Source organism: Pelodiscus sinensis, chromosome 4, assembly GCF_049634645.1.
Source record: "Pelodiscus sinensis isolate JC-2024 chromosome 4, ASM4963464v1, whole genome shotgun sequence".
In the NCBI taxonomy this organism is placed as follows: Eukaryota; Metazoa; Chordata; order Testudines; family Trionychidae; genus Pelodiscus; species Pelodiscus sinensis.
Window position 1 is genome coordinate 36,397,666 of NC_134714.1, and position 12,273 is coordinate 36,409,938.

The following is a 12,273-nucleotide window of genomic DNA, read 5'->3' on the forward strand; positions in this document are numbered from 1 at the left end:
GACCCTGTGCAGCAGGATGAAGTTGATGGCCCTCACAACGTGCAGAAGGAGACAAAGAAACACACAAAACATAGAATGAGACGGAATGCCTGAACCCTTGGGAGGTGCCCGTCTTGCTCTTTCCCTCCTCAAACACCCCAGGAGCCATCCCCTATGAGACTGCCCAACCAGGATCAGGACTGTGTGAGGGCAGGATGGCACAACCCCCCCAGGGATGGGCCTTCTCTCCAACCCCACTCTGCTCCCCACATCCCTTTGCTGATGGTCCCCTTTTTTCAGGATTCCCCCCCACAGGGACTGCAGCCCAAGAGTGACCTACCTCCATAAGGAGGATCCTGACAGTGGACTTTCCCATGCCGAACTGGTGGCCCACTGACTGGTATTTGTCAGGGGTGGTGAACTTCCAGATGGCAATAGCGACCCGCTTTTTCAGGGGGACAGTGGGCCACAGGTGGGTATTGCATCTCCGTAGGGCAGGGGAGAGCCAGGCACACAGCTCCAAGAAGTGACCTTCCACAGGCAGAAGTTGTTGAGCCACTGCTAGTCATCCCACCATCCGGAACTGGTGTCTAGCCTATAGAATCATTTCTTGATTGTGGGGTACCAGGTCAAGGGCATTGCTCCACATCCAGGCAGAGGGACTCACAGATGAGCTCTGAGTTGAGCTGGGGCAGGATCATCAAGACGGTCTGCTCAAACTGCTGCAGAACCTTCAGCATGGCTGTGTGGGGCCATCGCATGCCCAGGGGCAGCTCGGGCTCCATAGCAAAAAAAAAAAAGCAGCTATGGTGTCCCACAAAGCTGGGCTACCAGAGCACACACTGCTAAAGCTTTCCTGTCCCTCATAGAAGTAGGCAAGAACACAGCAGAACCTGAGAAATGGCTGTCCAAGAGGGTCCCTTTAAGTACGCGTCTCAGATAGCGTTAGGCAACAGCACCCAGAATCAACAGCTGACCTAAAGCTCTGGTTGAAATGGTTCCGGGTTTCCTTTTGTGTGAGAGAGTGTCCAATGAGTGTGGACCCTCTCTTTCAGAAAAGCAGATCACTTTTTCAATGCGCTTATGTTGTGTGGACACTCTCATTCTAAAGAAGTTTTGTCAGAAGGTCTCTTCCGAAAAAGCTTCTTTCGAAAGAAGTCTGTAGTCTAGACATACCCTGTGTCCTGGGTATGTGCTCTAAGGCATACAGTCTTTCTCAAGGTTGCTTGCTCGCTCTTTCTCTCTCTGTCTAGCCCAATGACAGAGTAGATATTTCTACACGGTGGAAAGGTGTCAATGGGAAAGACTGAGGGAAATCCAAATAAGAATATCCAATTGTCTACACGGTATGGCAGTCACCTGAGTGGTGGCAGAACCCTTTTTAAATCCCCTTCTCATCAGGCCAGGAAGATGAGTTTTGAATTGAGGGATTTCTTCCCAAGAAAGTTACCTAACTACTGCACTACAAGCTATGAGGGAGGTCCTATTCCACCACCCTTTTGTATGGAGTTAAATGTGCTCTTTTCCATGTATAACTTCTACGAGGCTATGAAAAAAAGGGACAGGAAGTCAAAAGAGGACATGACTGTTTCCCAGATGACTAAATACAGAGCCATTAAGGATGTTAGCTTCATAATACATTTATAAATGTGAGACATTTGTTTTATTGAGTCTGTGATTCCATTTGAAAATTACAGTGAAGGGACACTTTTGTGCACACACCACCTTGCTGATGTTAGCAGGAGAGGAACAAGCAGACCAGAGAGGACATAAATGGCCATAACCGTTCAATTATTCTTGATCTTTTCTTCTTATCATATATCAATATATGTATTAGTTACCTGACACTGGGTTTTGTTTTGTTTTTGTGAAGTTCCATTTGTCCATTCAAAGGATTGCTAGTGTCTGCCCACAAACAGAGTATAGACTCAAGTATTGGGGTAGAAGAAGAAAGATACCCAATCCATCATTTTAGTTGCATCAACTTTTAGGGTTGACATTAGCATTGTACTTCTGACAGTTACAATCAACATATACATTTGTGGGATGTGCTGTGTGATCTTTGTCCCACCCTGAAGGAACATAGAAGCCTGGCCAGACCTCAGCCCAATGGTAGGGTGACCGCCAGTCCCATTTTTAATGGGACAGTCCCATATGTAAGCCATCTTGTAACTTTCCCGACTTTTTTCAAAAAACAGGTGAATTGTCCCATATTTTCAGCTACAGCACTTTCCCCGCTGGCCAGTCGGCATCTGCACAACCTCAAGAGTCTCCTGTATATTGCTGACAGGCAGTGGCCAGCAGGTGGCGCTCTCAGGCAGGGTTCAGAGGCAGGAAGCCAGTAGGAGAGGAAGCCTGTGTGTGATAGAAGGGTAAGGGGGTAGGGATGGGTGAGGTGTGTCACCCCTCACTATAGCTAAAGCAGGGTTTTCCAAGGAAAGGAGTCTGCCACCCCTTTCAGGCTATGGGATTGAAGCCACAATCCTGTGCATCTTCTGTGGACTGAAATCTTGATCCCCTGTGGCTCTTCCCACACTGAATTCTTAGTGCCCGAATGCTGAAGCCCTGATCTGTGATGCACCCCCTGATTCTCCGTACTACCCAGACTGAAGCTCTGCCCTCAAGTACACTACTCCCTGTGGTAGCAGCCCTTATACTTGGCATGACCCTTCTCCCACAGCTGAAGCCCTGATCACCTGCATTCCCCTCCACCAAGGGCTGAAGCCACAAGCCTAAGAAACCCCAGCAAGGCTGAAAGCAGGAGCTGAAGTCCTGACCCGCACCCCGCCAAAACTGAAGCTAGGAGCAGTCAGCTGAATCCTTGATCCCCATGAACTCCCCATGAAGCAGAAGCCCACTGGCAGAGCTACTAATGTTATTGTCCCCTAAACTTCAGTGGAAGTGCAGGGCAGTCTTGGAGACAGACTAACCCCTCCTCTCTCCTCACTCTCAGGCCACTTTAGAGGCAGGAAGCCAGAGCCAGCCAAGGCAGAACAGTTGCTTCTCTGGCTGGTGCAATGGCACAGGCTTGGCTAGGCTAGGCTGCACTGCGTTGCTCTCCTGCAACTCCTTCTGGTGAACTCAAATTAGAGCAAATTTATCAGGTGTTTCATATTTGGCATAGGGAAAAATGGTCACCCTCCCCAGTGGTATGCCTCAGAGGAGGAATCACAAGGCTAAACAACAGCATGGACTGCAGTTGGTCCTGCTCTAAGCATGGGATTGGTGATCTCCTGAGATCTCTTCCAACCCTTATCATCTATGATCTGTGATACTATGATTAATTAACAACCAATGTTTAGAGTGATTTCAGATGGTATCATTTAGGAGCTACTTAGGTTCAGCTGAGCCTTAAAAGAAGGGTGGTTATTTTAGAGAAAAACACAATGGATTGCACTAAGGAAGGGCCAGGGAGGAGCTCTTTAGTGAAGTTTAGCTGTTCTTGGGTGCAGCAAAGTCTAGTTATGCTCAAACTCTTAAAAAGGACAGTCTTTATGGGCTATATTGAACTAAAGTTAATTGAGTCAAAGCCAATACAACACTTCAGGTTTGTGTTATTGTGGTTGCATTAGCAAACAAATATACGTGAATCCCATAACATTCAACAGAGAGTATCCTTTGCATTTCTTAAGATTCCTGCATTTACATCCAACTGTATGTATTCTGGCCCTGTTGTAGCTTCATAAGAGAGCAACCACAGAAAGTCTAAATTGGGCAAATGATTGTATTTATGGTTATAAAAATCCACCACACTTTGGTTATGTGCATACATTTCTTAACGAGAGTCACAGAAAACACCTGGAAAATCCAGGGAAAATGTAAACCAGTGACTAGAACTGAGAAGTAAATGGACTTCCTGTTCGTTTTTGAAATTTCAAAATGTTTTTCCATCCTAACTTGTGGCAAAAAGTCAAGTATCTTGGGGGTTTGTTTGTTTTGTGAACCAAAAGTGTCATGTACCCAATTCTTCTATACTATACTGCTGGCAACTGTTTTTTTAACAGAAGGATGGAAATTCATGAATTGTTAAGCTCTCTTCTAAAAATCTGGTCAGAGTGTAGTCATTTCAGTCTTACTTCCAGCTCTCTTTGGATCTGTTGCCCTGTTTATAATGACATGTTTTTAATTTGTAATATTTGAAAAATTGATCAAAAACTTCTGCTATGGAATCAAATTTATTTTATCATTACTGTTTATTTATATCATCCACTTATACTCCTTCATTCTGAAGGAGCCCAACTACAGCCTATAGAAACAACAGTAATTTCATTTATTCCTGTAATGCAGCTACATTGGAGGTAGGAACAGCAATTAATTAGTTCACAGAAACAATGTCTAAAGGCATCAATTCACCACTCAGAAACTTTATTAGTGCATATATAAAGTTGACTGTCAGTGACTCATACGCTTCCAGGATGTCACCTGCACATTTACTTTAATCTCTGAAAACCAGGATGATTGATGGTGTTTTGTTAAGTGCAGGAGGCCAGACTAGAATCTGACTTTTCCTTCTGGCCTTAAACTGTATGACTCTATGGCTACGTCTACACTGCAGTGTTCTTTCGGAATTCTGCATCTTTTGAGCATGCCTGTTATTTTGAATCATAACAGGCTTGCTATTCTGATACCCCTGTAAATCTCATTCCATGAGGAGTAAGGGATGTTTCAGAATAGTGATTTATTTCAAAATAAGTGCTGTGCAGTCTGTGCCAAATTTCAAAATAAGCTATTTCAAAATTAACTTGAAATAAGCTACAAAATTTATGCAGGTTATTTCAAGCTCTGAGCACTGTGTAGACACATCCCAAGGTACCTTTCCTTGTGTTCACCAAATCTTTGGACCATTCCAACATTGAGTGGTATTGCAGCTATACACATTTCTTTGGTTTTATTCACTGCCATTGTTCAGGAGACCTTCTGACCCATTGCTACCACTGTTCAGTCCTATTGCTCAAGTGAGGAGCATGTAGTGTGATTATATAACCTAGTGCTGCTGCTTACTAGAGATTTTCATCTCTCCTTTATTTTACTAATGATATTTCCCTTGAGTATATTTCTAAAGTAAATATCTAGCCAGACCTATTTGTGCAGGTGGCACCTTTCTTGTTACAGGAAGTTTTTGTGTCTTTTCCTAAGATATTGTCTTTTCTGTATACTATAATAAGCACATTATCTGTGTTAATATTTTTCCCATTCCATTTCCCTTACAGATGGAAAAAACAGTCCATGTTTAGTAACAGAACTCAGCTCTAGTATTTGACTAATTTGAAGAGACTTCCTACATTAACACAATAATCCTTTTCATGCAGTCACAGCTTCCATGTCATTTTAGGTCTGGTTCACATTATGGTACATCATTCAATGTATCTAGTTTGTAAAATATTACAATGAAATACCCATTGGCTGCGTCTAGACTGGCAAGGTTTTCTGCAAAAGTGGCTGCTTTTGCGGAAAAACTTGCCAACTGTCTACACTGGCCGCTTTGAATTTGCTTAAGAACACTGACGATCTAATGTAAGATTGTCGGAGTTCTTTCGCAAATACAATGACTCTCCCGTTCGGGAGATACTTTTCGGAAAAATACTTTTGCGCAAGAGGGCCAGTGTAGACAACCGAAAATGGCGATCGGGGCTTTCTTGAGCAAAACCGCGTCTAGATTGGCACATACGCTTTTCCGCAAAAAGTGCTTTTGCGCAAAAGTGGCCGTGCCAATCTAGACGCTCTTTTCCACAAATGCTTTTAACGGAAATTTTTTTCCGCTAAAAGCATTTGCGGAAAATCATGCCAGTCTAGACGTAGCCATTGTGTCCTGCATAGTAAGAAATAGGCACACTAATATGTAGATCTTCAGAGGATCAAATTCAAACTCCTACTTCCTGTAATCAAGGGGCTGGGCTTTCTGTTCTAAACCATTATGTTTCTAATGGAGTCCCATGGGGATTGATCCTTGCTTCTTAACTATTTAACACTCTTATCAATGACCTGACAGAAAATATAAAGTCATTGCTGATAAAATTTGTACAAAGTTTGCGGGACGGCTAAATAATGAAGAGGACAGGTCATTCATATCTTGCACAGTAGGGCAAATACAGGCCTGCAGGCTGGATCCAATACACTGGGATATTTACCTGTGTCTCCGCCACTGTTTTATTGTCCACCCCGATATAGAATGATACAGAGCACTTAGTAAGCTGAGCACAAGCAAGCAATACCCACTTTAATTTGGCCACACGTAAATGTGCACTTCTAGGGCAGTGCTCACCAACCTTTTTAAACACAAGATCACTTTTTGATTCTAAGTGGAATACCCTTGCCCCGTCTCCTTCCTGTCCCTTCTCTGAGCCCCACCCTGTTCACTCCATTCTCCCTCCCTCCCTTTCTCCCTGCTTCCACCATCCTCACTCACTTTTATCAGGTTGGGGGCAGAGAATTGGGGTTTGAGGGAGGGGATGCAGATGCTGATCTTGGGCTAAAGGATTTGGAGTGTGGGAGGGGTTCTGAGCTGCATCAGGGATTTGAGGTGCAGGAGGGGTGCCGGGTGCAAGCTCTGGGAGAGAATTTGAGTGCAGGGGGACTCAGGGCTAGGGCAGGTGTTTGAGGTGCAGGAGGGGTTCAGAACTGGGGCTGGGGTTCAGAATGCAGGCTCCAGCTGGGCACTGCTTACCACAGGTGGCTTCTGGGTGGTGGTGCAGTGGGGCTAAGACCAGCTCAACCCTATCCTGGCCCTGCACCACTCCCAAAAACAGCCAGAAAACTCACTCCACTCCTGCCCCCCTGCTCTGTAGAGATGGGGTACAGGATGGGGGAGGGGCACCCTAACTGTAGCACACTCTCTTCTCTTTTTCCCATGCCCTGCACAGCAAGCAGGAAGCTCCTGGGGGTGGGGGACAGCTCCAAGGTCGAGGGCAGGAGCAGTATGGCCATGCTCAGAGGAGCAGCTGAACTGCTGGCACTGGATAGCCTCCAGATCTCTTCCGGAAAAATTTCTTTCAAAAGAGACTATCTACACAGCAAAAGTGCATCGAAAAAGTGATCCACTTTTTTGAAAGATAACATCCACATTGATTGGATGCTATGTCACATTTCAGCTGTGATTACTATGGACAGAGTGGCCACCAGGGCACCTGTGCTTTTTCCTCTTTCCTCTTCTTTCAAAAGAACTCCCTCTTCCCTGTCCACACACGCCTTTTTCTGAAAGAGCTCTTTCGGAAAAAGGCTTCTTCATCATAGAATGAGGATTGCCAATGTCAGAAAAAAAAAATCCTGTTCTTTCTATTTTCTTTTGAAAGAATGCAATTGTAGTATGGATGTAACTCACGTTTTTTTTGTTTGTTTGTTTGTTTGTTTGTTTGTTTGTTTGTTTGTTTTTTCAGAAAAATGGCAGATTTTCCGGAAAAAAAATCTGTAGTGTAGACATACCCTGAGTGGACGGTTTCAGAGAACTATCCACAATGACTCCAAGTTTTCTCTATTGAGTGATAATAGCTAATTTAGTCCCCATCATTTTGTATGTGTAGTTGTTGCTTTTTTTTCAAAGATATACTATAGTCCAAACAAGATTTATTTGGAGAAAGTTCTATGTCCTGTATTATACAAGAGATCAGACTACATGAGCACCATGATCTCTTGTGGCCTTGAAATCTGTGAATCAGTTTTACTCTGTTATTCTGATGTCATACTGCCTGCAGGCTGTGTACCATCTGGCCTACAACTAACACACAGTCATGGTACATATATGCAAATTGCTTTTTGTAGTTTGAATGTCTGTCTTATACACATTACAGAGTGAATTTTACCCTCAATCCCTTTAAATATTGCTACTCTAAAGAGACTGTGGGCTCTGGACACTAGCTGAAATCAATCCCAACAGGGTGATACAATTCTGGGAAGAACAGAGCCACAGTTTGAACCCCAGAAGTGTGTGTATGGGAGGGGGGAGGAGTTACAAGAATGATAACATTTTGCTACTTGATATTTTAGAGGTACTATGTCTTGAGAATCCATTACTCAAATTAGCTCAAATTTGGATCACAAGCCTCTCCTGGACTGCCATGAGGCACAGCAATTTCAAGATAATCCAAATAAAGCATGTGGAATTTAAAACATTCAGAGTAAGCAAGCTTTAAAAATGAGCTGTTCTCAACCTGAATGCTAGTGCTGCTGCTGCTGCTGCTGCTTACTATAATGACAGAAAGTGAAAAAGAAATACCACATAGTTTAGGACAGGAAGTGAAGAACATTCTAACCAGCAGACACTTCAGGGGAAGGGAGGATTTTGAGCAGGACACTGTGGTAAAGTTCTTACAAAAATATTTAGGGAATATGTAACATCTCCTCCAAAAAACACATATCTCATACCTATTAATAAACATATTACTTGGGTTTGTGCAGAGAGTACATTATCTCATGCTTCTAAGTCATTGGTGCTTTTGCTTTACCCATCTATGGACATTTTTTCGGCTTATTAACAGTGCCCTTCAATCTCAGCATTAAAGTCAGTGCTTTCAGACTGCTGAGACACAGTGGCCTTGGAGAGTGACTGACTCTGTACCTCACTTTGAAACAAAAAGACCAGTAATTACCACTTTGCCTTGACATGTGTTAGACAGTTCCCTAATCATTCAAATGTCATTCAAAATAACAACATTTGCCAATTGAACAGTCCTGATCTGTACTCTGTAGTTTTAAAAAGGTGGAAAATATCCATAACATCTAATCTCCACAGCACTTCCAGGGCCAGCTCCTTTGTGAGGTGTTTATTTGTTAAATTGCTATCATTGGGTCCCATTTATCTTCCCGTCTTTAGTTTGTCTCCTCTCTTTACACTATTCCTCCATACTTGGCATTCATCAGCAGTCAGACTTTTCATAATAATATTCGTGATGTAGGATTTACCATTATGAATCACATAACCTGGTGCCAGATCTGGAATCCTATCTGTATCTGCCAATATCTGATGCTTTAGAAGCAGGGAAGAAAGGAAACATAAAGGAACCTAAGAAGTCGTGCAATGCTAAACATAGGGGAGAGAGAAACCTTTCTCACCCCACAAACAATTGGTTCATGAGCTGAAAGCAGGAGACATCAATATAGCTCTTGTGATAGACAATATTTTTTCTGTTTCCAAGTAGCCCATTCAATATGTATTTTTACTGGCTAATTACTGCTCTATTTATAGCGTATTAGAATCAGTAAATGCCACCGAGAAGGTGGTTGATGCAGTGAATCTTCAACCCCACTTCCAAAATCATCCAGTTTATGACAAATTCCCTCTCAGGTATAATAATTTCTCATGATACAGAAGTCCCTTAGTACTTTGTACAAATCTCTGTAGGATGGTTGGGAAGTACATCGTCATCGTGCTCAGTTCAACAGCTGGTTTAGACAGACATGACCAGAGGACTTTTCTAAGTGTTTGAAATCATGAAAGTTTCAAAATGGTTCTTTCTTTTCTATTTTCATTCATTTATACATAGCTTAGACATTTTTTTCCCTTGTGTTCTGCAGTTCTGTTTTGAATGTGGTTTCTTTTTTGTTTTTTTGTTAGTTTTAGTTTGTTTTTATTTGTTAATGTATTTTGCTTCTCTTTTAATTTACTATGATCATAAGTTTTCTTTTTTATGTTCGTGACTAGCACACTATTTAGTGTTCTTTATGGAATATGTAACCTTTTTGACATTATACAATCCATGCAAAATTCATGATTATATACAATTCTTTAAAACTTGGCAGAAATAATGAATTATTTTTTTTGTTAAAATGTGTCACCTACATTTCTTGATCCATGTCACTGGTGTCCTGATCTCTTCTAGCAATAATCTTGAGATGCCTTTTTTACCCAGGTTCTTGGTTCTTTATTATGTAGGGTAAATGAGCCTCATGTGGTATGTCTACACTGTAGTTAAAAACCTCCAGCTCGCCCATGCCAGCTGACTTGGACTCATGAAGTTCTGGCTGAGGGGCTGTTTAATAGATATTCAGGCTCAGAATGGAGCCTGGACTCTAGAACCCAGCTAAATAGAAGGGTCGCAGAGCTCAGGATACAGACCACACCCAAATGTTTACACTATGTTAAAATAGTTCCTTAGCTCAAACCCTGTGAGTCCTAGTTAGCTTGCATTGGCTAATTATGGGTGTGTAATCGCAGTGTCAACATACCCATTTTTTCATCTGAAACTACTCTAATTACAATCAGTTTGTACTAATGAAGGACAAGTCTGAAAAAGTTTCAAATCAGACCAAACATCCAGTTTGTAGATATTTACCCAAATATTAATCCAAATGTCTTTATTATATAAAGCTAGAACAGCAAGCTCCTGTGAAAAAATCTTTCTTGGACGATTCATGGCACTTCTGCCTTTATTTTGTATGATCAAGCTTTTCTCATTGTATTTCCTCATGTCTGCTTCCAAGACAAAGCAGAACAAATCCATACATTTTAGATATTTTTAAAAAATCTGAAAAAAGGTCAGTTTTTAAATGATGAAAGTTCAAAAGACTTTCCTCGCTATTAGCTCATTTCTTCATCTCTGGTTTAGACCTGCTTATATGCTAAACCATGATGATTACTGTATCTTTTTTCTTAGCTACTGTAGTTATTTCATGGGTGGAGATGGGTAGAAATGTTGCTTCTTTAATTTCTAGCCAAAATGAATCAATATATTATTCTGATTCTCATATATCTTTAGTGTCTTCTGTGAATCATTGGCTGGATCTTAAGGTTCAGCTGATTAATTACAAGGCTCTACTGTATATATATTTTCTATGATATCTTTATCTGAGTGTTGCCCTCCCAGTATTTATGAGAACAATCTAAGTCCCTCTATAGTTTAAATTTTAGATGTGTCAATTCCCAATGATTTGGAGCGAGGACTTTTTACCATCACATATATGGGATAAACTTCAGATGGATAGATGACATGCCTGTTCTTTGTAAATTTGCACAGTCTTCTCTGAGCAGTCTACAGTATCTAAACTTAAAGCCTTCTCTATTTGATCTGTCAATCCAGTACACTCTATGAATGTATTTGCAATGTAAAATATTTTTGAATGCTTGAGTAAGGCCAGCCCTGTATAACTTTAAAGTTGTTTTGTTTGAGTCTTGTAAAAGGCCACACAAGGCCTATTTCATTTATGTACTTTTCACCTTCAGCTATGTCGTTGGTATTTTTAAGCATAGAAAACATCATGCTAAATTTTATTTTTTATTCCATATAAAAAAGTGCTACTACATATACAGGCACTAGCTATGTCCTCTGGATATCTTACACTCATTCTTCTGTAGGCAGCTGTACAATGTGTTGAATGGTTTTCTGTGCAGAAATGATGCACAAATGACTCATTGGGAATACAACTGTCTAACCATGCACCAGTACTATAGAGCTTTAAGTTTTCCCTGATCTTCCATCCAAGTACTGAAAATATATAAACTTCCTTAGATTGTGCGCTCCAGTGTGACCACTAACAAGGTACTCTGACCACATGTACTTAAGAGAGCTCTGAGAAACCTGCTGCAATGCATGGCCTATCTTTTCTGAAGATATAAATGCCAGAGCACGCTGTATGTTCCCTTTCTGTGCTGTTCTTTGCTAGTAGTAGCACACATCACTGTATGTGCCAAGATTCAAGGAAAAAGCATATGTAGTGATTTATCTGGAAATGGTTGGTAACATATGGAAACTTTTTTCCTTTTTCCATGAAGTCTTTTTGTAATATTCAGCTTTGGTATTTATTTTAATTAGTAAACAATCACCAATTAAGTTGCATAATCACAGACAAAAAAATTCAGATGAGGTATGAACTGGGGGTATGTCTACACTACAAAGTTAGTTTGAACTAACGGATGTTAGTTCGAACTAACTTTCATAGGCGCTACACTAGCGCTCCGTTAGTTTGAATTTAATTCGAACTAACGGAGCGCTTAGTTCGAACTAGGTAATCCTCATTCCACGAGGATTAAGCCTAGTTCGAATTTACTAGTTCGAATTAAGGGGTGTATAGCCCCTTAATTCGAACTAGTGGGAGGCTAGCCCTCCCCAGGTTTCCCTGGTGGCCACTAAGTTAGTTCAAATTAGCGCTGTAATGTAGACATACCCTGAGATATAGGAGTCATGTGGCAGAGAGAAACACAAATGATGTTCTAAATGGTTCAAAATGCAGAGGAATCATGTGAGGAAATGGGGAATAGGTTCCCTGGTCATGGTGCTGATCTGTGCATGCCCCTTCTGCAGTGTCAGAGAAGTTTAAAAGCTGCTCTAACTTCTGCTGGCCTTGAACTAGCATGAGGGGCAGAAA